The sequence below is a fragment of the Salvelinus sp. IW2-2015 genome, unplaced genomic scaffold, assembly GCF_002910315.2.
Source record: "Salvelinus sp. IW2-2015 unplaced genomic scaffold, ASM291031v2 Un_scaffold1831, whole genome shotgun sequence".
Lineage (NCBI taxonomy): Eukaryota > Metazoa > Chordata > Actinopteri > Salmoniformes > Salmonidae > Salvelinus > Salvelinus sp. IW2-2015.
This window is the reverse complement of record NW_019943202.1, coordinates 134,468-162,102: the sequence shown is the minus strand read 5'-3', so window position 1 is coordinate 162,102 and position 27,635 is coordinate 134,468. Positions and strand designations below refer to the sequence as shown.

General features: G+C 44.2%; 1 pseudogene; it reads right to left on the bottom strand.

Annotated features, from left to right (window-relative positions):
- Window positions 1-7,460: 7,460 nt before the first annotated feature.
- On the bottom strand, window positions 7,461-9,596 carry LOC139024743 (GTPase IMAP family member 4-like; annotated as a pseudogene).
- Window positions 9,597-27,635: the final 18,039 nt, after the last annotated feature.

The following is a 27,635-nucleotide window of genomic DNA, read 5'->3' as shown; positions in this document are numbered from 1 at the left end:
TCCTTTCCTGTCCCAACCTTGTTCTATAGTAATGTCTGTCCTGTCCCATCTGTTCTATAGAATGTACTGCCTGCCCACCTGTTCTATAGTAATGTGCTGTCCTGTCCACCTGTTCTATAGTAATGTGCTGTCCTGTCCCACCTGTTCTATAGTAATGTCTGTCCTGTCCCACCTGTTCTATAGTAATGTCCTGTCTGTCCCACCTGTTCTATAGTAATGTACTGTCCTGTCCCACCTGTTCTATAGTAATGTGCTGTCCTGTCCCACCTGTTCTAATAGTAATGTGCTGTCCTTCCCACCTGTTCTATAGTAATGTCCTGTCCTGGTCCACTGTTTCTATTGTAATGTCTGTCCTGTCCCACCTGTTCTATAGTAATGTCTGTCCTGTCCCACCTGTTCTATAGTAATGTGCTGTCCTGTCCCACCTGTTCTATAGTAATGTGCTGTCCTGTCCCACCTGTTCTATAGTAATGTACTGTCTGTCCCACCTGTTCTATAGTAATGTGCTGCCCTGTCCCACCTGTTCTATAGTAATGTGCTGTCCTGTCCACCTGTTCTATAGTAATGTACTGCCTGTCCCACCTGTTCTATAGTAATGTTGCTGTCCTGTCCACCTGTTCTATAGTAATGTGCTGTCCTGTCCCACCTGTTCTATAGTAATGTCCTGTCCTGTCCCCTGTTCTATAGTAATGTCTGTCCTGTCCCACCTGTTCTATATGTAATGTACTGCCTGTCCCACCTGTTCTATAGTAATGTACTGTCCTGTCCCACCTGTTCTATAGTAATGTACTGTTCCCTGTCCCACCTGTTCTATAGTAATGTACTGTCCTGTCCCACCTGTTCTTTATAGTAATGTTCTGTCCTGTCCACCTGTTCTATATAATGTTCTGTCCTGTCCCACCTTTCTATAGTAATGTACTGTCCTGTCCTGTCCCACCTGTTCTATAGTAATGTACTGTCTGTCCACCTGTTCTATAGTAATGTTCTGTCCTGTCCCACCTGTTCTATAGTAATGTACTGTCCTGTCCCACCTGTCTACAGTAATGTGCTGTCCTGTCCTGTCCCACCTGTTCATAGTAATGTTCTGTCCTGTCCTGTCCCACCTGTTTCTATGTAATGTGCTGTCCTGTCCCACCTGTTCTATAGTAATGTGCTGTCCTGTCCCACCTGTTCTATAGTAATGTACTGTCCTGTCCCACCTGTTCTATAGTAATGTGCTGTCCTGTTCCATGTTCTATGTAATGTCCATTCCTGTCCCACCTGTTCTATAGTAATGTACTGTCCTGTCCCACCTGTTCTATAGTAATGTACTGTCCTGTCCCACCTGTTCTATAGTAATGTTACTGTTCCCACCTGTTCTATAGTAATGTACTGTCCTGTCCCACCTGTTCTATAGTAATGTTTACTGTCCCACCTGTTCTATAGTTAATGTACTGTCCTGTCCCACCTGTTCTATAGTAATGTGCTGTCCTGTCCCACCTGTTCTATAGTAATGTACTGCCTGTCCCACCTGTTCTATAGTAATGTACTGTCCTTGTCCCACCTGTTCTTATACAGTAATGTGCTGTCCTGCCCACCTGTTCTATAGTAATGTACTGTCCTGTCCCACCTGTTCAATAGTAATGTGCTGTCCTGTCCACCTGTTCTATAGTAATGTACTATCCTGTCCCACCTGTTTCTATAGTAATGTCCTGTCCTGTCCTGTTCCACCTGTTCTATAGTATGTGCTGTCCTGTCCCACCTGTTCTATAGTAATGCACTGTCCTGTCCCACCTGTTCTATAGTAATGTCCTGTCCCACCTGTTCATATAGTAATGTGCTGTCCTGTCCCACCTGTTTCTATAGTAATGTACTGTCCCACCTGTTCTATAGTAATGTGCTGTCCTGTCCCACCTGTTCTATGTAATTGCTGTCCTGTCTCACCTGTTCTATAGTAATGACTGTCCTGTCCACCTGTTCTATAGTAATGTACTGTCCCACCTGTTCTATAGTAATGTACTGTCCTGTCCCACCTGTTCTATAGTAATGTGCTTCCTGTCCCACCTGTTTCTATAGTAATGTACTGTCCCACCTGTTCTATAGTAATGTGCTGTCCTGTCCCACCTGTTCTATGGTAATGTGCTTCCTGTCTCACCTGTCTTTATAGTAATGTACTGTCCTGTCCCACCTGTTCTATAGTAATGTACTGTCCTGTCCCACCTGTTCTATTAGTAATGTACTGTCCACCTGTTCTATAGTAATGTACTGTCCTGTCCACCTGTTCTATAGTAATGTGCTGTCCTGTCCCACCTGTTCTATAGTAATGTACTGTCCTGTCCCACCTGGTTCTATAGTAATGTACTGTTCCTGTCCCACCTGTTCTATAGTAATGTGCTGTCCTGTCCCACTGTTCTATAGTAATGTACTGTCCTGTCCACCTGTTCAATAGTAATGTGCTGTCCTGTCCCACTGTTCTTATAGTAATGTACTATCCTGTCCCACCTGTTCTATAGTAATGTCCTGTCCTGTTCCTGTTCCACCTGTTCTATAGTAATGTGCTGTCCTGTCCCACCTGTTCTATAGTAATGTACTGTCCTGTCTCACCTGTTCTATAGTAATGTACTGTCCTGTCCACCTGTTCTATAGTAATGTACTGTCCTCTGTCCCACCTTTCTATAGTAATGTGCTGTCCTGTCCCACCTGTTCTATAGTAATGTGCTGTCCTGTCCCACCTGTTCATAGTAATGTATATCCTGTCCACCTGTTCTATAGTAATGTGCTGTCCTGTCCACCTGTCTATATGTAATGTGCTGTCCTGTCCCACCTGTTCTATAGTAATGTGCTTCCTGTCCCACCTGTTCTATAGTAATGTCTTCCTGTCCCACCTGTCTATAGTATGTTGCTCTGTCCTGTCCCACCTGTTCTATAGTAATGTGCTGTCCTGTACAAACCGGTTCTATTGTAATGTACTGTTTTTGCTTTGTCATTATGGGGTGTTGTGTGTAGATTGATGAAAAATAACAATTTAATCAATTTTAGAATAAGGCTGTAACTTTAAAAAATATATATATATATATAAATATATATTTAAAAAAATCTGAATGTACATTATAGCAATCCGCAAGTCTATGACGTGCACGCAACCATTGGTTGATGCATGCAACRTCTAAGCACGGGAGCGCGACCATAACCTACTCTTTAAATACAMGGGGACATTCCAGAACATCGCCGATGGGGGCATGAGGATGAAGGCATGAATTCATRWCATACTACCAAATGTCGCATGGGAATTTGTGAGAAAATCATTTTCGCTAGCTWGATGAAGTGGTTGCGCTGCGKWAAAGTGCGCGTCCCGGCTCCGAAAAGGTAACGGGAAGAAATATGAAAATGTGWGAWAAAACAAGTAGGTAAGAATAACATGTATTATTTTTATATTGCTATTCATATCCCAGTGACATCTAGATGAGAGAGAGATKATTTGGGCAAGTACCACACCTAMCACTGCATCCAGCACATCCTCCTAACCACACTTCTATCTCATCTCAGTTTGGTTGTTTCGCTCCCTCTACCTCTAGATATGAGTAACTAGGCCCCCATTGAACAGGGGGATGGAAYACGGTATTGACACTATGGGACAGTTTCCCAGACACAGATTTAGTTAAGTCCTGGACTAGTCTAGGAGTATCCTTGGTCTATCTGAGTCCGAGAAACCAGCCAAGGTGGTCCATTTGTCTTACCTAGTTTTATATCACAAACTTGTCATTTCTGTGTGGACCCGGTCTACAGGACAGTACGCTACATTTGTATCTGGGCCACATGAGATTGGTGGCATCTTAATTGGGGAGGACGGGCTCTTGGTAATGGCTGGAGCGGAATCAGTGGAATGGTAACAGAAACACATGGTTTCTATTTGTTTGATGCCATTCCATTTGCTCAATTCCAGCCATTATTATGAGCCGTCCTTCCCTCAGCAGCCTCCACTGGTCTAGGTCCCTCTAGATCTGAGATGTAGACATTAGTTCAGCTTCCTGTGTATTTCTCCCTCGCCCCAGAGAAGAAGGGAGGCTCTTAAAGAGCTCTTCTCTGGCTAATAGACCCAGTAATGAGGGACTTACAGTAACAAGGCATTAGGGAAGCCAGGCTTAGAGCTAAACACACTGAAGAGGAATGTGTTGCTGAGAAGCATATGATGAGGATGATTGTGAAGTATCAGACTGATGCTATCAGTGTACGTTGCATTCAGTTAATTGMATGAAAACATTTGATGAGTATATTAGATGTGAGTGACTGCGTCCAAAATGGCACCCTATTCCCAGATATAGTGCACTACTTTTGACCAGGCCCCATATGGCTCTGGTCAAGAGTAGTACCCTATATAGTGAATAGGTTGTCKTTTCAGACACCGGCAATGTCTAGGAAGGCTAGTTGATTTAGGAGAATMTTAGCTTTGRCCCAATGAAAAAGGATGACGCTGAGAGACTAGTGGTGAGCTGTGAGACTGACAGTAAACACCAACGCCACCAGAGGGCGACGACGTCAAGGAAGACATGCCTTCTTCTTTCAGACTGAATTCAAGGAGTGCATCTCAATTGTAATTTCTTGACTCCTCGCATCCTCTCTTCTTGCCTCCTTCTCAAAATGGAGGAATCAAGGAAATACAATTGAGATTTACCCCAGGGCTTTCTATCTCCTCATTACTGTGTGTATACTGACTAGCCTAGTAAGTTACAGCTGGAATAGCTTTCTCTGACTGTCATATCTTTTTTAGTGTGAGCACGAGTGTACCGGAGGAGTAGAACGTGATCAGGAAAAGAAAATGAGGTGATCAATTACTAGACCTAACACTCATAAGGAGCTGGGTTGTATTCATTAGTGCACACCACAGCAAAGCGTTTTACACTGTAGTAGGTGCATGGCATGTACCTGGCCGCAGCAAAACATTTTGCAACGGAAAACAAAAACAAGGGTTTCTTATTGGACAAGTTGAGTTAGTCCCTTCCAATGTTCCCTTTAAGCTGTGCACGTGTGCGGGTGTGCAGCTTCCCAGGGACTGCTGTGCAGAAGAAATATAAAGCCGAGCAGAGAAGCACGAAGTTCTGGAGTTTTCCCCGTTAGTTGACACCACCAACGTTTCCCTTTACTGTGGGAATTGTAATCGAATCAACACAATATTAGTCACTTTCAATGCAACATACCGAAACAAAACAAACTATGCAAGACTTAGTATGCAAAACTAACTAGACAAGAAATGTTGTTGTAGGCAGAACGCATCAGAGTTGGATTCTATTGCATTGGCAGGCTCGGCTCAGGCCCGTACTCTGCACAGACCAGTGCGCCATAACCAATCAGAGCTGCACTAGGCCCATATGCAAATAGACCATTGCCATATATGTATTTGTGCCATTCACTTTGAACTGGACTGTTTTACTGAATGATTGGTCGAGATTATTATAACTTGGTTAGAGACCAAAGCAAGAGCTGCATGTAGCCACGTGTGCACATTTGTTATATGGGAGTGATTGCTTCCTACAAGAGCACAAAACATGTACATTTCTAGCCATCTTTGAAAAGGGAGTCAGGTAAAGAGCGTTTTTTTATGTCTTAAAGGGGCAGTGTTGTATTTTGAGACATGCTTGAATAAGCTAAGTAGCCAATAGGCAGAGGGTAGCATAATTTGTCTGATTCTCTGTAATAATATAATGGAAATAATAATGAATTGTATTTGGTAAAATGGTTTCTTGCATAAAACAACACAACGTGTTCAGTATATCAATGATGACAGTAGATATCCCTATATATCAATGATGACAGTAGATATCCCTATATATCAATGATGACAGTAGATATCACTATATATCAATGATGACAGTAGATATCCCTATATATCAATGATGACAGTAGATATCCCTATATATCAATGATGACAGTAGATATCCCTATATATCAATGACGACAGTCGGTGGAACTACAGTATATAGAAATGAAAATATGGCAACCAATGCTCTAGACTTCTAAATAGCTCAGTGGAGTTTTCCTTATTCAGTCTTGTTCTTGGGGAAGATAAAGGGTAGGATTAATGTGGTTGGTTGGATGAAAGGTCAACAGTCAGTGGGTGGAGCTTACAGCAACCAGTGAGAGTGAAAATAAGAAAGGCCTCACTAGGAGTCAGATTGATTTAAAAAATTTAAGTTGCACACTAGGAGTCAGATTGGTGGTGCGTGAGGAGTGTAACAAGCAGGTCGCCATACACAAAGTCCCAAATTTCAAATCGACCCCTAACCTCTACACCCTATGGACTTGTGGAGATCTCACTGGATTTGACAGGTGTAAGAAATATGGTAATAGCTCCACCTCGCCCTGTAATAGGCTAGGTGGAAGGTACACCATATTGCACCTTATACCAAACAAATGTCCACAAGTGCACAGGGTCTAGGGCTTAGGGGTCGATTTGGCCAAGGTCCCTCTGCATAAACTTAACCAATCATATACATTTCTTCCCTTGAGGCAGATCTGCTCTTATATCAATATGATTGGAATTGCTTGCTTAAACTCAACCAATCACATTTCTTGCCTAAACTTAACCATTCACATTGTTTCTGCCCTCGAGGTAGAGATGCTCTTAAAACAAGATATTGTAATGTACACAGAAATATCCATCAGATTGTGAACAAGTAGCTTGTTTATTGTTTTTGCAAGCAATTCAATCAACAGAATACATGCCAGGTCACAGTCCCACTGTAATCATTTAAAAGAGTAAATACCAAAAAATATCACAGTGATCCACAATTCCACAAATGAGCTGATGTCACTGATCAATCTAAAGCTATTAAGCTGTGAGAAATCTGTCTTGGTAAATAATATTTTATGAGCCTCTTCTCAGTCTACAGTGGTTTCAACTCATACAGTGTTATAATGACATGTTATAATCATTCATGTCTTATATAATGTCATGTTTTCTTTTTGCGTGCTCTTTTTTCCAATTTGACTCATTACATAATTTAGATTTTAAGGAAAATATTTGTCTTGCAATTATTTGAAAATAACAGACATTCAATTAAACATTTGCTACTGTTAACTAGGACCTGTTATAATGTTTGATTTCTCTGAATTTTCTTTATTTGTTTGAACATTCAGTTCTGCTGCTACTGCTCCTCCTCTTGCTCCTACTGCTCCTCCTGCTGCTGCTCCTCCTGCTGTTCCTCCTGCTGCTCCTCCTCCTTCTGCTGCTACTCCTGCTGCTGCTGCTCCTCCGGCTAATCCTACTAATGCTACTCCTAGTCCTCCTAAGGTTATCAGTGGCATTGCAATAATTGAGAGTACTAATGTTAATGGCCCTTCAACTCCAATGAAACTCCTAACATTACACGTGCTGCTATGTTTTTCAATGTTTTCTGAAGTTTCTTCCACGCTTTTCTCTTGGCTTCATTTCTGTTCTCTCCTCTCGACATCTGTCCACTTGACTCCTCCTCAAGACTCGTTACCTCTGCTTGTATGTCTCCCTCCACTTCTTGGAGCACCTTGTTGGTGTAGCACCCTCCTCTGTTCTCTCTCACTATCTTCTCTATGGTGTTGAGTAACTCTGCTACTTGGTACTGGTTGTTCCTGTACTGACCCTGCTGACTGTTGTTCCAGGTATCGATGACGTGACAACGGCCACCACATTTCTCCACAAGCTTGTTCAGTTTCTTATTAGCTTTCACAAAATTCCCAATGGTTTTACATTTCAGCCAGTAACCATAAGTGAAGCGAACTGTGGCATATTTGAAGGCCTCTGGTGAAAAACATTCCTCCATTTTGCGAAGACTTGTTCCTCGTGGACTGTGTACCTGTCCACTCTAAGCACAATGAGAAAGGCATGTGGCCCCGGAGAACACTCTACAATACATTTCACTAGTTCAGGTTTCAGCTTCTCTTCAGGTATGTTTGTGTCAAAGAATCCAGGTGTGTCTACTACAGTGAGTTTTCTTCTATTGATGATCTTGGTCTTTGCTTCACACTTGTGTATTCCCGAGTTGGCTAAACTGTCTATGGAGAACTCTTCCTTTCCTCCTCCAAAGACTATGTTTGCTGCACTGCTTTTGATGCTTCCTGTTTTCCCCAGCAGCACAATCCTCCTTTGGTTTGACTCTATAAGGGGGGTGCTTAAAAGTTGATAAACAAAATGTATATACAGTAAATCTACTAAACTACTTGACTCAATTGCTAAACGAACTACAAACAATATTTTTCTGTCCAAGTGTGAAAACTTGAATATCTGTTTGATCCAAAATAGTGGAGAAACGTAAAAGCTCTCTAAATCACTTTTCTGTCTTTCTGTTATATTGTATCTGAAGATTAAGTTCAGAGAAAATGTCCCACTTTGTTAACTTAATTGATCTTCCTAGATTCTCAGGTGTGTCTTTAGAATGCCTTGAGGGTTAGACTTCTGTACACTTTTTATTTGTCCTGAGAGAAAATGACCAAAAATATGGCTTAGTTTTCTTTATTTACTTACCCCACAGCCAGCATTAGCATTGCTGTTGGATAAACAATGGGAGTGGTAGGGGCTATGGCAGCATGTGTCACGTTCTGACCATAGTTCTTGTGTGTTTTACTTGTTTTAGTGTTTGGTCAGGACGTGAGCTGGGTGGGCATTCTATGTTGTGTGTCTAGTTTGTCTGTTTCTATGTTTGGCCTAATATGGTTCTCAATCAGAGGCAGGTGTTTTGTGTTGTCTCTGATTGGGAATCATATTTAGGTGGCTTGTTTTGTGTTGGGATTTTGTGGATGGTTGTTTCCTGTCTTTGTGTTTTCTCTGCACCAGATAGGGCTGTATCGGTTTGCCACATTTGTTATTTTGTATTGTTGTAAGTGTTCACAGTTACGTTTTATTAAACATGTTGAGCACTGGCTACGCTGCGTGTTGGTCCGATCCCTGCTACACCTTCTCTTCTCGTGAAGAGGAGGAAGGCTGCCGTTACAGAACTACCCACAAAACTCGGACCAAGCAGCGTAGTAACGGGCAGCAGCGGCAGCAGCAGCAGCAGCAGCGATTTCAGAATTCTTGGAATTGGGAGGACGAGTTGGATGGAAAAGGACCCTGGACAGAGCCAGGGGAATATCGCCGCCCCAAAGCGGAGCTGGAGGCAGCGAAAGCGGAGAGGCGGCGTTTTGAGGAGCTAGCTCGGCAGCGTGAGCAGGATCTGGGTCATACCACTTGGGAGGAAATAGACAGGTGGTGGGTCGACCCAGGGAGAGTGCCGGAGCCCGCCTGGGATTTCGATGTAGCAATTGTGCGGAGGGATACCGGCGAATGAGGTTAGCACGACGCGCGGTAGGAAGCCCGAGAAGAAACCCCAAAAATGTATTGGGGGGGGGGGGGTGCTAAGTCAGGTAGGAGACCTGCGCCAACTTCCCGGGCTTACCGTGGAGAGCGAGAGTACGGGCAGACACCGTGTTATGCGGAAGAGCGCACGGTGTCTCCTGTACGTGTGCATAGCCCGGTGCGGTACATCCCAGCTCCACGTATCGGCCGGGCTAGACTGAGCATTGAGCCAGGTGCCATGAAGCCGGCTCAACGCATCTGGTCCCCAGTGCGTCTCCTCGGGCCGGTGTACATGGCGCCAGCCTTACGGCATGGTGTCCCCGGTTCGCCAGCCACGGCCATGTGCGGTTATTTCCACACTCCCCGCACTGGTCGGGCTACGGGGAGCATTCAACCAGGTAAGGTTGGGCAGGCTCGGTGCTCAAGGGGGCCAGTACGCCTTCACGGTCCGGTATATCCCGGTGCCAGCCTCCTCGCTCCAGTCCAGTAACCACCAGTGCCACACCACGCACCCAGGCTCCTGTGCGTCTCCAGAACTTTGTTCCTCCTCCACGCACTCTCCCTGTGGTGCCGTGTCTCCAGCCCGGGCGTACCACCCAGTTTCCGACACACGCAGCAAGCCTATAGTACGCCTTGAGAGAGTCCAGTGGCCCTGTTCCTGCTCCCCGCACTCGCCTAGTGGTGCGTGTCGCCAATCCGGTGACACCAGTTCCGGCACTCACGCACCAGGCCTACTGTGCGCCTCAGCAGGTCAGAGTCGCCGTTCTGCCCAGCGCCGCCTGCACTGCCCGTCTGCCCAGCGCCGCCTGCGCTGCCCGTCTGCCCAGCGCCGTTCTGAGCTGCCCGTCTGCCCAAGCACTAGCTGAGCTGCCTGCCTGCCCAGCGCCATCTGATTTGCCTGCCTGCCCAACGCCATCTGCAGGCTGCCTGCCTGCCCAGCGCCATCTGAGCTGCCTGCCTGCCCAGCACCATCTGAGCTGCCTGCCTGTCCCGAGCCGTCAGAGCCGCCCGTCTGTCCGAGCCATTAGAGCCGTCGTCAATCCAGGAAGCGCTAGAGCCGTCCGTCAGTCAGGAGCCGCTAGAGAGCCGTCCGTCAGTCAGGAGCCGCCAGAACCGCCCGCCAGCGTCAGGAGCCGCCGAGCCACCCGCCAGTCAGGAGCGCCAGAAGCCGCCAGCCAGTCAGGAGCTACTAGAGCCACCGCCAGTCAGGAGCTGATTAGAAGCCGCCCGCCAGTCAGGAGCTGCCATTCAGTCCGGAGCTGCCATTAGTCCGGAGCTACTCTCTTCTTCCTGCAGCGGCCTAAACCCCCTCCTTTTCTTTTTGTTTGGGGGTTCCTGGAAAGCCTTTTTCCTTTAAACCCCCTCTCTGTCCCTGAGCTACCTCTCTGTCCTGAGCTTACCGCTCTGTGCCTGAGCTACCTCTCTAGTCTGGTGGGGCCCTTTGTGAAGGTTCCTAGGCCCTTTGTGAAGGTCGGCGGCGAGGGTCGCCACTCAAAGGACGCTAAGGAGGGGGACAAAGACAATGGTGGAGTGGTGTCCTCGTCCAGCGCCGAAGCCGCCACCGCGGACAGATGCCCACCCAGACCCTCCCCTAGAGTTTAAGGTGGTGCGTTCGGAGTCCGCACCTCAGAAGGGGGGTACTGTCACGTTCTGACCATAGTTCTTGTGTGTTTTACTTGTTTTAGTGTTTGGTCAGGAGGTGAGCTGGGTGGGCATTCTATGTTGTGTGTCTAGTTTGTCTGTTTCTATGTTTCTATGTTTGGCCTAATATTCTCAATCAGAGGCAGGTGTTTTGTGTTGTCTCTGATTGGGAATCATATTTAGGTGGCTTGTTTTGTGTTGGGATTTTGTGGGTGGTTGTTTCCTGTCTTTGTGTTTTCTCTGCACCAGATAGGGCTGTATCGGTTTGCCACATTTGTTCTTTTGTATTGTTGTAAGTGTTCACAGTTACGTTTTATTAAACATGTTGAGCACTGGCTACGCGGCGTGTTGGTCCGATCCCTGCTACACCTTCTCTTCTCGTGAAGAGGAGGAAGGCTGCCGTTACAGCATTCTTCAAAAAACATGACCAAGTCCTCAATGTCACTTCAAACCAAATGTTCTAACAACTAAAGTATCATAAGTTTCACATATAGAATATTGGAGGATATTATAGGAATTCTGGTATAACTCATTTTCTGAGAATACACACCAGTACAGGACTATGTGTACATTCAAAGAATAGCTGGTTTCTGTATTGCAGATCTACCAAGTATTCATACCACTTATGTACATGAGCTGTTTTGACAGCAACTATGCATACATCTAAGATAATTTAGAATTTGTATCCAGTACCCCCTGTTATATAATTAGGTATAATCATAGGTGAGTACATAAGGGACTCCATCTCTGCAGGTGATCTGTCTCTCAGGTCAATATTACTGCTACCGGTCCCGGTTCACCCTCTGGGGGTATCGGTAACTTATGTCTCCAGAGAAAACTAGATAAAAATGTCCTATTTATCAAAATACTATAGCTGGAGACAGGTGTTTTTTGGGGGGGTCAAAAGAAGTCCATATTTATACTGTAACATTGAACAACCATTTAGATGTATTAAGAACAAGTGGATTGATTCATGTAAAATTGGAAGAATTGAATACACCTTTGCAATGTGATCAAAAATATGCCTTTGAATTCAAAATGACCCCAGTCGGTAGCTTAAGGGTTAATTGCAAGACCAATCTATGATTGGTGCATCCATTTTGGGACTTTTAAATTACTTATATAAACCAATTGATTCTCAAAGAACTTAACTTATAAATGCCTCATGAGCTCAGTTCAACTGTCATATCCCATCAGAATCCAAAATTCACACTTCTTTTACACCATATGAAACAGAGTTTATTAGCTATATAGAGGAAATACAGTATTAGTGGACATTAGTAGAGAACCTCAACCAGACACTCAGACTTTGACCGGCTGATCAGATCACAGATATGATGGTGTACAAATTACTTTTCAAAATGCCTGTGACGTAGCAACGGTACATCATTAATGTGACAATCTCTCTCACAAAGTGACGGCAAGCAGCAAGTTGGTTTACAATCATCTAACACTTAATGTTGTGAAATACATTAATACATAAATAGGTGACATACTCAGAACTGCATCGTTGGTTAAGGGCTTGTAAGTAAGCATTTCACGGTAAAGTCTACACATTTTGTATTCGGCGCATGTGAAAAATAACATTTGATTTGACTTGACCTATTGTACCTCACCCTCAACTGACACACATCATCATTCATGACACTGATAACCAAAGTTGTACCTCTGGCTACTCCACCTACTTACACCACTGATACCCCTAGTACCAGACACCACAGCTCACAACAGTGGCACACAGTCAATGCAGGAGAAGAAGGCTAACTTTGTCATCTTGTGACTCCAACGGCAAGTTCCTCAGTGAAAGACAATTTGAAGGGTAAAAAGTTAACAAGATCTAGTGCCCAACAATACATTCTTCCCTGGGACTCTGCCCTGTCAGAATGCACCCTGGGAGAGACCTTTCACATCATCATCCACACAGGGACAAGTGACATCAGCACAGGAAGGATTGATGTAGCCAAGGTTTGGACCCAAGTGGCAATAACAGCAATACATAAATACCCCACTGCCAAAATCATTCTCTACACTCCTCTGCTGAGAGTGAACTTATAACAGAGAGTCAATCAAGGGATAAATGCTGAGGTCTCTAGAATCTGTGCCCTTGTACAAAATCTACCTACAGTATAGGACAAAGGTGCCCATCCTCCCAACAGGTCTGACAAGTTTTCATACATTCATAACATATTTTGAATAATGCCTTTATAAAGGGAGAGTAACTTCCTTGAAGAAGATACAGGGACAATTGTTCAGTTGATCAGATCAGTTGTTCAGAAAACTGCCTACTGACCCTTAATACCACTGAGACTCAAACATAGTTTATTATTTAGCATAAACACTCAAGGAGGAAATATAATATGAAACACAGTGTTTATAAAGTATATAGTAGAAATACAGTATTAGTGAACATTAGTATAGAACCTCAACCAGACACTCATCATGCATATACAGTTCATTTGGAAAGTATTCTGTTACGTTACAGCCTTATTCTAAAATGGATTAAAACATTTTTTTTCTCTCATCAATCTACACACAATACCCCCGTAATGATGAAGTGAAAACAGGCTGTTAGAAATGTTTGCAAATGTACATTACTATTTAGACCCTTTGCTATGAGACTCTAAATTGAGTTCAGGTGCATCCTGTTTCCATTGATCATCCTTGAGATGTTTCTCCAACTAGATTGGAGTCCACCTGTGGTAAATTCAAATTATTGGAAATTATTTGGAAAGGCATAGACATATCTATATAAGGTCCCACATTTGACAGTGCACGTCAGAGTAAAAACCAAGCCATGAGGTCGAAGGAATTGTCCGTAGAGCTCCGAGACCATGTTGCGTCGAGACAAAGATCCAGGGAAGGGTACCAAAAATGTCTGCAGCATTGAAGGTCCCCAAGAACACAGTGGCCTCCATCCTTTTTAAATGGAAGAAGTTTGGAACCACCAAGACTCTTCCTAGAGCTGGCCGCCATGGCGCTGGGCAGCAATCGGGGGAGAAGGGCCTTGATCGGGGAGGTGACCAAGAACCCGATGGTCACTGACAGAGCTCCAGAGCTCTCTTCCTCTGTGGAGATGGGAGACCTTCCAGAAGGAAAACCATCTCTGCAGTACTCCACCAATAAGGCTTTTATTGTAGGGTGGCCAGACGCTCCTCAGTAAACGACACATGACAGCCCACTTGGAGTTTGCACCTAAAGGACACTCAACCATGAAACAAGATTCTATGGTCTGATGAATCCAAGATTGATCTCTTTGGCCTGCATACCAAGCGTCACATCTGGAAGAAACCTGGCACCATCCCTACGGTGGCAGCATCATGCTGTGGGGAGGTTTTTTAGTGGCAGGGACTGGGAGACTAGTCAGGATCGAAGGAAAGAGGAACGGAGCAAAGTACAGAGAGAATCTTGATGAAAACCTGCTCCAGAGCGCTCAGGACCTCAGACTGGGGCAATGGTTCACCTTCCAACAGAACAGCAACCCTAATCACACAGCAAAGACAACACAGGAGTGGCTTCGGGACAAGTCTCTGAATGTCCTTGAGTGGCCCAGCCAGAGCCCGGACTTGAACCCAATCTAATATCTCTGGAGAGACCGAAAACAGCTATGCAGCGACGCTCCCCATCCAACCTGACAGAGCTTCAGAGGATCTGCAGAGAAGAATGGGAGAAACTCTCCAAATACAGGTGTGCCAAGCTTGTAGCGTCATACCCAAGAAGACTCAAGGCTGTAATCGCTGCCAAAGGAGCTTCAATGAAATACTGAGTAAAGGGTCTAAATACTTATGTAAATGTGATATTTCAGTAAAAAAAAAAGAAATTCACACTGTTTTTGCTTTGTCATTATGGGGTGTTATGTATAGATTGATGAGTAAAAAAACAATTCAATACATTTTTTAATAATGCTGTAATGTAACAACATGTGGAAAACGTCAAGGGGTCTGAATACTTTCTGCATGCAGAATAAATACAGTATCAGTGGACACTAGCAGAACACCTCAACCAGACACTCAGACTGTCACGCCCTGACCGTAGAGATCTTTTTATGTCTCTATTTTGGTTTGGTCAGGGTGTGATTTGGGTGGGCATTCTATGTTCATTTTCCTATGTTTTGTATTTCTTTGTGTTAGGCCGGGTGTTGTTCTCAATCAGAGGCAGCTGTCTATCATTGTCTCTGGTTGAGAACCATACTTAGGTAACTTTTCCCCACCGATGCTTTGTGGGTAGTTGTTTTCTGTTTTTGTGTCTTCGCCAGACAATGGTTTTACATTTCAGCTAGTAACCATAAGTGAAGAGAACTGTGGCATATTTGAAGGCCTCTGGTGAAAAACATTCCTCCATTTTTGCGATGACTTGTTCCTCGTGGACTGTGTACCTGTCCACTCTAAGCACAATGAGAAAGGCATGTGGTCCCGGAGAACACTCTACAATACATTTCACTAGTTCAGGTTTCAGCTCCTCTTCAGGGATTTCTGTGTCAAATAATCCAGGTGTGATTTTTCTTCCATTGATGATCTTGGTCTTTACTTCACACTTGTACGTTTCGTAGTTGGCTGAATTACCTATCTTGAAGACTTCCTCACCTAAGATGGTGTTTCCTGCACTGCTTTTTCCCGATTCCGGTTTTCCCCAGCAGAACATTCCTCATTGGGTTTAACTCTATAGGGAGTGGTTATTATTATGACTTGAATGACTTTTAATGATACCGTACATATAATTTATGGTAATATACATGTATAATCACAAAGATCTCTTACGGATCTCTTTGTCATTCATGAAATAACTGGTAACTAATTTCTTGTAAATAATTGTATCTTAAATAATATATTAAAGCTAGAGTCCTTAATTGAAACAATAACAATGGTCAACTCTGCTTTGGTAAAAAATTGAGGGATGTGCCTGGAAGTGGTTATGAGTGGGCGAAACAGGAGACAAAGTACCTGGGTTACCAGCAGGGTAAGGGTGAAGTTCGGCCTCAGGTGGACAAAGTGGAGTCCATCAGGAACAGCCCTCAACCTAGAACCAAGAGGTGAAGTCCTACCTAGGTCTGGCAAGGTGGTACCGGAGATTCATTCCACAGTTCTCAGCCATCGCTGTCCCTCTGACCAACCTCACTTCAAAGGTGGCCAGCAACCCTGTGAAGTGGACTGAGGAGTGTGAGGAAGCCTTCATGATACTGAAAAACCGACTTTTTTCTGTCTGAGCAAACGTGACTATTTGTTTGATCCAAAGGAGTGAAGGAACATAGGAGCTCTCTAAGCAACTTCTCTGCCTTTCTGTTATATTGTATCTAAAGTTTAAGTTCAGAGAAAGTGATTATCAGTGTTGATCGGAGGATCAAACTTTAAAGGGACTTTCTGACATCATCAAATTATTTTAAGTCTGGATGTAAAGACCTGTCAGACCATATATTCATGCCAGGTAAGAATGGTTTGAATAACTTCCTTATAAAGGGAGAAACAATAGTGTTCAGTTGATAAGATCAGTCGTTCAGAAACACAGAAAGACTGCCCTCTGAGCCTTAATACTATTGAAAGACTCAAACATTAAGCAAAAACTTTTGAAAAAATCAAATGAAACACAGAGTTTATTAGGTATATACAAAGAGTGTACAAAACATTATAGACACCTTCCTAATATTTAGTTGTGCCAAGTTTGTTTGCAATTATCTAACAATAACCTCGCCCTATGCCTTTCCTCCCTCTCCTCTCTCTCCTCACTCCTCTCTCACACATTGACAAACTTCAGGCGAGCAGAGTAGGCCAGGTCGGCCAGGTAGAACAGGAAGTTGAGAGCGGTGAGCATGGCAACCTGGTCTCCAACCAATTCTACACATTTTGAATGGGGCAGATTTTTTTTTGCGGTTATAAAGCAGATTTCCTGCAATTCTACATATTTTTCCATGTCTTATTTGTGTTTATATGATACCAGGAGTCGAAGCCGGACGAGCCCCCCCCCCCCCAAAAAAATACACGGTCTGTATTACCCCGTTCTGGGTCCGGATTCGGACCGCAGTCAGCGAGTTGAGTATGGCTGGTCTACACACTGTTTATATAGACTTACCTCACCCCTAAAACAGACACACATCATGATCATTCTGGACACTGTGGTGGTTCATTTCTTTACTATCAAATGAGGAGAGACAAACTTAAGTCAGAGTTATACTTAAACTAAATCTTTAATAGTGAGTGCTTTGCAATAGCAATGGCTGGTCGACGATTCACAGTCTCTGATGATTTGTTGAAAAGCGGCGAGACAAAAGTACAAAGGTCTTTTATATCCAAGATCCACCCCCTAGTCGACATAACAAACCACAGATGTTTTGAATGGGTCACAAGGTGAGACTTTTTAAATGAGTAAGGAGTATCCCATAGCCAGATAGCATTCGCTATAAATTATCGTTAAGTTTGGTCCTTAAGACGAGGTTCCAATCTCGTTCCTGGTACTTCATAGCACAAAAACACCAACTTGTCTAATGGCACAAATCAATTGTCAACTCCAGATACTCCCATCTCAAGTAAAACCCCTTCTTGACCCCACTCCTGGATAAGCTCACTGAGGGGAGTGAGCCTCTAGGTCATACACTAACCCAGGATAAGTGCAACGTCAGAGATTACATAGAATGGTTCCAGACACTACCAGACACATCCCCCAATGCCAAAGGAGGGAGTGACTAGCGCACAGACATTGTGGAGACAAGTAATTGGTTCCTCATTAATCACGCCATCCCTTCACATGGTTTAAGAATAGGTAGACACATTCACATATGAAGACAATGTTCCCTCCTGTCCTCTTTCCTTTCTGATAATCTGCATAGCACCAGGGACATGTGAAAGACAAGCCTGACCTCTCCCCTCTCTGGGCCCCAGGTGACTGAGGACCAGCTGAGGGAGGAAGTGCAACTGCCAACACCAGAGTCCAAAGGGATACATTCTAATAACAAGTATATCACATAAGCATATTATGCAGATAAGACATCTTAATTATCTATGTTACACAACTAATTCTGATTCTTCCGCCACAACACCGATAACCAAAGCTGTATCCCCAGCTACTCCAACTACTTACACCACTGATAGCCCTAGGACCAGACACCACAGACCACAGCTGTAGCATTCCATTCGTGCAGAAGAAGAAGGCTAACATTGTCATCTTGTGTGACTCCAATGGCTAGTTCCACTATGAAAGATGTTTATTTAGAGGGAAAAAGATTAATCTCTAAAAATCAATGCTTTTTTTGGGGGGGGGGGGGGGGGGGTTCTACTAAGCTATCATATGGAATTGTGTTAAGATGGCCATACCATGGATCATTTAGCTATTTGTTTTGGTATTTTTTTAATGTTTATAAATGATTTGATTAAAATATTGAATTTGTGGGGCCTCCCGGGTGGCGCAGTGGTCTAAGGCACTGCATCGCAGTGCTAGCTGCGCCACCAGAGTCTCTGGGTTCGCGCCCAGGCCTGTCGCAGCCGGCGCGACCGGGAGGTCCGTGGGCGACGCACAATTGGCTTAGCATCGTCCGGGTTAGGGAGGGTTTGGCCGGTAGGGATATCCTTGTCTCATCACGCTCCAGCGACTCCTGTGGCGGGCCGGGCGCAGTGCGCGCTTAACCGAGGGGGGCGGGTGCACGGTGTTTCCTCCGACACATTGGTGCGGCTGGCTTCCGGGTTGGAGGCGCGCTGTGTTAAGAAGCAGTGCGGCTAGGTTGGGTTGTGCTTCGGAGGACGCATGGCTTTCGACCTTCGTCTCTCCCGAGCCCGTACGGGAGTTGTAGCGATGAGACAAGATAGTAATTACTAGCGATTGGATACCACGAAAAATTGGGGAGAAAAGGGGATAAAATAAAATTAAAAATTAAAAAAAATTAAAAATTAAAAAATATTGAATTTGTCCTTTACTACTATAGCCCATAGAAACACATTGAATAAGACACTCATAAATGGCAAAAACAGACAGTCCAAAAATGTATCATAAGGAATAAGGTTTTGAAGTGTCTGTCCAATATTTAGCTTAAACTGAAGTATTTTGATGGGAATGGTTTTATTATGTTAATTAGATTAACACATAGACTCTTAAGGATTAGGAATATCTTATGCCCAACTACACATTCAACCCTGGGACTCCTGTCAGATTGCATGCAGAGCCCCCTTACCAAATAATACACCACCCACCAGAAAATCTCACACAACTCCCTTCCCTATCCTGGGGGACACACACAGAACAGGCATCTACCACTCCTGACCCCACTGCAGCCCCACTCCTTCAGCAGAGGACACACCCAGACAGGCTAAACTATACACATGCCATCAACAGAGCAGCAGGCCGAACTAGTACTCCAGCCTTCTGCATCCAGAATCATCAATCAAGGTTCCTCAATCTCAACAGTGGAGCCTAAAAGTATTTATCCGTTATGGTAGAAAATTACAAGATTATGTTATAATACTGTTTATGCATCGAATAAGGTTTCTCAGTACTCTCTCATCTTTGTCTGTGTGGGAGACTGGGTTGGGCCTCTGGGGCTTGGCGCTGGCAATTGATTTATGATGGCTTGGTGATTAAAACTATAGGTGGTGCTGTTCCGCATTAGCATTTTTTGGTCTCCAAATTAAACTGCCTCGTGCTCAATTCTTGATCGTACAATATGCATATTATTGTTATTATTGGATAGAAAACACTTTCTAGTTTCTATAGCCGTTGGAATTTTGTCTCTGAGTGGTACAGAACTACTTCTACAGCACTTTTCCTGACAGGGAGTCAGATTTCAGAAATTTTGACCCCTGATCTGGGGTCGGTTTTAAGGTGCCTGTAAATGCTATGGAGAAACCGACACTGCCTACGTCTTCCTCTGGGTGTCTGTACGTCATGACGGTTTGAATGGAGTCGATTGCGCAATCAGAGCCACTATAAAACAACAAAACGTGGAAGTACCATTCTTTCTCTTCGCGCGTCTTACGCCAGATGGACATCGGACTTGCCTCCTTCCAAATGGTTGTTTAGCCAGTAATATTTCTCCGGTCATGTTGTTACTCGTTATAGTTGTTAAAAACATCATAATGTAGTTAATTTGAACCGTTTTATAGCAATTTATATCCGTTTAGTGCGATTTTGAGGAATTTCTTTGTCGTGCACTTTCAAGCTTTGGGCACGTTTCGGGGTCTCGGTCGATGTTAGTGGACATTTCGAAGGACAGAGGACATCTATCGACCAAAAGAAGATTAGACCCAAGAAAGGATACATTGCCCAAGAATCTGATGGAAAATCACCTCATAGTAAGCAATATTTAATATGATAAATCGTTGTTCTGTCTAAATATTTTAAACGCATATTCCGCCATTTTGTTTGTTATCGCTTCACTTGGCGAACCCTGTATTGAAAAGTAAGGATAATTTTAAAAATGTAAATCAGCGGTTGCATTAAAACTAATTTGTCTTTCGATTCCTGTCAACCCTGTATTTTTTAGTCAAGTATATGATAGCTTTCGATTAAACTAGATCACTCTGAAAGCTGACGTCCCTCATTTTGAGGCTTGATTTGCTACTATTTTCATTGTATAACCACGGTTTTGTATGGCTAAATATGCACATTTTCGAACAAACTCTATATGTATGTTTAAAATGATGTTACAGGAGTGTCATCGGAAGAATTCTGAGAAGGTTAGTGAAAAAATTAATATATTTGTGCGATGATTACGTTATAGCTTCTCTTGGCTTGAATCGATGCTCTACTAACGTTTGCACATGTGGTATGCTAACTTATCGATTTATTGTGTTTTCGCTGAAAAACGCTTAGAAAATCTGAAATATTGTCTGAAATCACAAGATCTGTGTCTTTCCATTGCTATGCTTTGTCTATTTTTATGAAATTTTTATGATGAGAAAATTGGTCATACACGTTGCTCTCTGTAGTAATTCTAGTCGATTGTGATGGTCGGTGCAATTGTAAACTGTGATTTCTACCTGAAATATGCACTTTTTTCTAACAAAACTATCCTATACCATAAATATGTTATCAGACTGTCATCTGATGAGGTTTTTCTTGGTAGTGGCTATTTATATCTTTATTTGCCGAATTAGTGATAGCTACTGATGCAGGAAAAAAAATGGTGTAGTTAAAAAAGTGGTGTATTTTGCTAACGTGGTTAGCTAATAGATTTACATATTGTGTCTTCCCTGTAAAACATTTAAAAAACAGAAATGATGGGTTTATTCACAAGATCTGTATCTTTCATCTGGTGTCTTGGACTTGTGATTTAATGATATTTAGATGCTACTATCTACTTGTGAAGCTATGCTAGCTATGCTAATCAGTGTGTGGGGGGGTGGGGGTGATCCCGGGAACCCGGGGTAGAGGCTCGTGAAAGGTTAAACCTACAGCCTACATTCCATAGATTGAATTGGTGGTTGTGTACTATGAGGTATCAGGCAGAAGATGGCTCTGGTATGGATAGCTGATAAGAAGAACCTCGTCTTGGGGACCAAACCCTGGTTTCTATACAATGAGAACAGTCTTCACAGCAGATACTATCACCTGCTGACTGCTCCTGAGGACCTGGGTTAAACTGTACACAGGAGTCACCTAAATTAGGAGACTCAGGGAAGCCCGCACTCAGCTGGGACCTGCTTAAGATCCAAGAGGAGAGCATTAGTGGGTGAATATGGGATCTCGAACATAGATATATAAAGGGTGAGGCTGATATTTCTTGGAAACAATTAATTTAACTGAAGACTTAAGGGGTACAAGTTAAAAGCCTAGGGTATGGAGCTCTGAAAAAAGGACATCTATGACTAGTGAGACTAGGTAGGACTAGTTAAAAGCCTAGGGTATCAAATCAAATGTTACTTGTCACATACACGTGTTTAGCAGATGTTATTGTGGATGTAGCAAAATACCTCGAAATACGGGATTCTGAAAAAGGGACACCTATGACTAGTGAAATCAGTAAGAATATGTAAATAAGTTTATGAAAATAGTGCCCTGGGTAAGTATTGTAAGATGCAAATGTATGAGTTACATTGTCCCAGGAACTAACTCTGAGATAGAAATTAGAAAATGTTCCTAATTGATTGTGTGTTTTGGGAGCAGTACTGTGTGAATTGTGATATGAGAGTTGTGTGAGTGTGGAAATAAGTGTTCATCTGAAGTTCGGATAATAACATATAGAAATTTGCTAAATAAACTCATTGAAATTTGGAAAAGTTTCAATATATAATGGTACAGTGGGGCAAAAAAGTATTTAGTCAGCCACCAATTGTGCAAGTTCTCCCACTTAAAAAGATGAGAGAGGCCTGTAATTTTCATCATAGGTACACTTCAACTATGACAGACAAAATGACAAAGAAAATCCAGAAAATCACATTGTAGGGTTTTTAATGAATTTATTTGCAAATTATGGTGGAAAATAAGTATTTGGTCAATAACAAAAGTTTATCTCAATACTATACCCTTTGTTGGCAATGACAGAGGTCAAACGTTTTCTGTAAGTTTTCACAAGGTTTTCACACACTGTTTGTCACGTTCTGACCATAGTTCTTTTGTGTTTTCTTTGTTTTAGTGTTGGTCAGGACGTGAGCTGAGTGGGCATTCTATGTTGGATGTCTAGTTTTCCCGTTTCTATGTTTGGTCTGATATGGTTCTCAATCAGAGGCAGGTGTTAGTCATTGTCTCTGATTGGGAACAATATTTAGGTAGCCTGTTTTGTGTTGGGTTTTGTGGGTGGTTTGTCTTCTGTCTTTGTGTGTCTGCACCAGACAGAACTGTTTCGGATTTTTCACATTTGTTGTTTTGTATTTTGTAGTGTTCACGTTTATTGTCTTTATTAAACATGATGAACACTAACCACGCTGCGCTTTGGTCCTCTCCTTCGTCCACAGAAGAAAGCCGTTACAGAACTACCCACCACAATAGGACCAAGCAGCGTGGTAACGGGCAGCAACAGCAGCGGCCGAAAACACAAGACTCGTGGACTTGGGAGGAAATACTGGACGGCAAGGGACCATGGAAACAGGCTGGTGAGTATCGCCGCCTCAAAGCTGAGCTGGAGGCAGCGAAAGCGGAGAGGCGGTGGTATGAGGAGGCTGCACGTTAGCGCGGCTGGAAGCCAGAGAGGCAGCCCCAAAAATGTATTGGGGGAGGCACACGGGGAGTGGTGTTAAGCCAGGTAGGAGACCTGAGCCAACTCCCCGTGCTTACCGTGGAGAGAGAGCGACCGGGCAGGCACCGTGTTATGCAGAGATGCGCACGGTGTCCCTGGTGCGTGTGCATAACCCGGTGCGGTACATTCCAGCACCTAGTATCGGCCGGGCTAGGGTGGGCATCGAGCCAGGTGCCATGAAACTGGCTCTACGCATCTGGTCACCAGTGCGTCTCCTTGGGCCGGGGTACATGGCACCAGCCCTACGTATGGTGTCTCCCATACGTATTCATAGCCCAGTGCGACTGATTCCACCTCGCCGCACTGGCATGGCCATGGGGAGTATTCAGCCAGGTAGGGTTGGGCAGGCTCAGTGCTCGAGTCCTGTAGTGCGCCTCCACGGTCCGGTCTATCCGGTGCCTTCTCCACGCACCAGTCCGCCTGTGGCAGCCCCTCGCACCAGCCCAGTACCACCAGTGCCAACACCACGCACCAAGCCTCCTGTGCGTCTCCAGAGCCCTGTACACCCTGTTCCTCCTCCCCGCACTCACCCAGTGGTGCTTGTCCCCAGTCCGGTACCACCAGTTCCGGCACCACGCACCAGGCCTACTGTGCGCCTCAGCAGGCCAGAGTCTGCCGTCTGCCCAGTGCCGCCTGCGCTGCCCTTCTACCCAGCGCCGACTGTGCCGCCCGTCTGCCCAGCGCCGCCTGCGCCGCCCGTCTGCCCAGCGCCGTCTGAGCCTCCCGTCTGCCCAGCGCCGTCTGAGCCTCCCGTCTGCCCAGCGCCGTCTGAGCCTCCCGTCTGCCCAGCGCTGTCTGAGCCGCCCGTCTGCCCAGCGCCGTCTGAGCCGCCCGTCTGCCCAGCGCCATCTGAGCCGCCCGTCTGTCTTCTTTTTGGACTATACTGTGAGCAGTTGCATTGGCCTTTCTCTCTAGGGAAAAGTCACTTGGGGCCCAGAGAGGGGAGGAGAATGGCAGTGTCTGGAACCATTATATTACCCCTCTGATGTGTTCAACTTATCTTTCATGGTTTATGACCTAGAGAATCACTCCCCTTTCTGAGCTTGTCCAGGAGGGGGTGTATTTGAGATGGGAGTATCTAGAATTGACAATTGATATATGCCAATGGATGAGGTAATGTTTTGGTACCAAGCACGAGATTGAAATCTCATTTTAGGAGACCAAACTGAACGATAATTTATAGCTAATGCTGTCTAGCTATGGGATACTCCTCTTTCAAGTAAAAGGTTCTTTGTAATGTTCCTAAGATCTGTTATTCGTCATGTAAGTTGAGAGGGGTGTATCTTTTCTATAAAGGAAACTAAGAATTGTATTGTAAGAACTCTCAGAGAATTCATTTATAGACACTGAATTGATCTGAGAGTCAAAAAGGGCTATGGTGAAGCTCATATATAATTAAAGATGGACTTTATAATATAACTCTGACTTGTGTGTGGTTGGCTCTCATTATTTAGTAATACAGGAAATTACCACGACAATAGCTAAAGAGATGGAGAAAACACCTGTCTCCGGGGTAACATCTTCAAACTAAGGGTGACAAGGAGATGCGTCCATCAAGCATGATGATGTATACAGGTAAGATAGTCTAGCGTTAGCTAGGTACATTTTCAGATATCACACGTTTCCAATTTTGACAAAGTGGTTTCATTTCAAGCTAAAGTGTACTGTTAGCTAACGTTAGCTGGCTGGCTCCTTAGCTGACAACATTATGTTTGCTTTGCTAGTTAGAGCCTAATGTTAGCTAGCTAACATTGAACCTGGTTGGTTAGCTCCAAGCATATTCATGCAGTGTAGTAAAGACATGATTTGGTGCTATGTTCATTGTTGTTTAACTAGCTGGCTCATTAGCTAACATTACGTGACGTGTGTAATCTTAAACACTGTTTACCTAGTTAGGTTCATTATTTACATAGCTAGCTAGCTACATGTCTTAAGCTAAAGTGTACTGTTAGCTAGCTAGCTAACGTTAGCTGGCTGGCTCCCTAGCTGACAACATTATTATTCATATACCAGAGCCGTTTGCTTTGCTAGTTAGAGCCTAATGTTAGCTAGCTAACATTGAACCTGGTTAGTTAGCTCCCAGCATATTCATGCAGCGTAGTAACGACAGGATTTGGCACTATGTTCATTGTTTTTTAACCTTTTGACACGTAAGTTCTAAATATTAATAACGGCCATTACAGCGTGAGTTCTTTTAGCACGCTGTCCCAGAATTCTATGCTGCTGTTCTAGAATTGGATTGTTGCATTTTGTTGTGAACCTCTACACCCCACAATGTATAAATACCGCAATGTCTGCTTCTTATGAGGCTTTATAAAACGTTCTTCCTACAGTACTAGCAGTGAGTATCTATAGTATTATTGCTAATTGTATAATTATTATTATCATCTATATTACATGTATTATTATCTGAAAGAGGCTTTGGTATTAGCTTGAATGCGGGGCTGCACGTGTGAGACAGGGCAGGAAACCTGAAGCGCTAAATCCGGTGTATTTGATACAATAGCGCCATACAAAAAGTGAGAGCGCAGTATGAGCATATATTACATATGCCATATCCATTGCTAAGGCCAGGAAAGGCTGGAAGCCTAAATACTTTTTCTTCGTTTAAAAAAATGAATTTAATTTATTCTCCCCTCGAAAAACTAGGCTATAGCGGTGGCTACAATTCATCACCATGTCAACATATTATCACCACTGGACATGTAGCCTACAGATGCCTGCCTCGTCACCAAGCGAGGAAGATATTTATCATCAATGCGGTGAGAATTATGGCTTGGATAGGTTGTAGCCTGGTCGAGGCAGAGGATAATGAGAACAGGGTGGTGGACAAAGTCATGTAAGCAACGAAGTGAGGTAGTTTGTGCAGGCGATCAGATTGAATGGTGCGTGTGTCTAATCAGCTATTTTGTATGCATTGAATGTGGCATGAGTAGTTTCCAAGATGGTGTAGCAGTGTAGGCGTGTTTTGTTCGTCCTCTCGTGTACTTTTGTATTTCTTCGTATTTTTTAAATATATTTCAACAACAAAAAAATTCTATCTATTTTCGATTTTTCATTCGATTATACCTTCCGTTAACCTGCCGGTAACCTGCCTCACCCAATGTGATACGGAATTGCTATTATTTTTTACTTTGGAACACATTCAAGAACCTACAGAAGCTAACCAGCTAATTAGCTACAAGCTATTTAGTCATTTTTAGCCACTGCTAGCGGCTTTTACCTTCTGCACAGACACCAGCCCTGTTCTTAGCCTGGATATTACTCGCCAATCTACCAGCATCAGACTGTCTCTCCACAACAACGCCGGATTCCTGCCGTAATCCCTGAGCCACTACTTCTGATCCTCACAGCTAGCTTGCAGCTAGCTAGCTCACAGCTAGCTTGCACCCTCCGTGGCACCCAGTACCGAAGCTATCTCTGAGGCCCACCCCCCGGCCTACTCAGCTGTTTACCCGAACCCCACTCATACACGGCTAGAGCCCAATACTCCACCGGATCCTTGCTGTAAACTCTGGACCTTGGCACCGGATCACCGCTGCTACCGATTGGCTATAGTGGCTAACGCCACTGCCACGAAGCTAGCACCAGTTAGCGACAGCTGCACAGTACTGTCTTTTATCGATGGCGGTTATGATATCGTTTAGTACCTTGAGCGTGGCTGAGGTGCACCCGTGACCGGCTCGGAACCGGATTGCACAACGGAGAAGGTACGGTGGGATTCGAGATGGTCGCGTGATCTGTTTATTAACTTGGCTTTCGAAGACCTTAGATAGGCAGAGCAAGGATGGATATAGGTCTGTAACAGTTTGGGTCCAGGGTGTCTCCCCTTTGAAGAGGGGGATGACCGCGGCAGCTTTCCAATCCTTGGGGGATCTCAGACGATATGAAAGGCAGGCAGGTTGAACAGGCTGGTAAAGTGGTTGCCGCAATGGCGGCGGATAGTTTCAGAATAGAGGGTCTAGATTGTCAAGGCCCAGCTGATTTGTATGGGTCCAGGTTTTGCAGCTCTTTCAGGACATCTGCTATCTGGTTGGGTAAAGGAGAAGCTGGGGAGGCTTGGGCGAGTAGCTGCGGGGGGGGGGGGGGGGGGGGGGGCGGAGCTGTGGCCGAGATTGGAGTAGCAGGAGGAGGCATGCCAGCCGTTAAGAAATGCTTGTTGATAGTTTCGATTATCACGGATTTATCGGTGTGACCGTGTTACCTAGCCTCATGCAGTGGGGAGCGGAGGAGGTGCTCTTGTTCTCCATGACTTTTCAGTGTCTCAGAACTTTTTGGAGTTAGAGCTACAGGATGCAAATTTTCTGCTTGAAAATTCTGGCCTTTGCTTTCCTGACTGACTGTGTTTATTGGTTCCTGACTTCCCTGAACAGTTGCATATCGCGGGGACTAGTTCGATGCCTATTGCAGTTCGCCACAGGATGTTTTTGTGCTGGTCGAGGGCAGTCAGGTCTGGAGTGAACCAAGGGCTTATCTATTCTTAGTTCTGCATTTTTTGAACGGAGTATGCTTGTCTAAGATGTTGAGGAAATTACTTTTTAAAGAATGACCAGGCATCCTCTA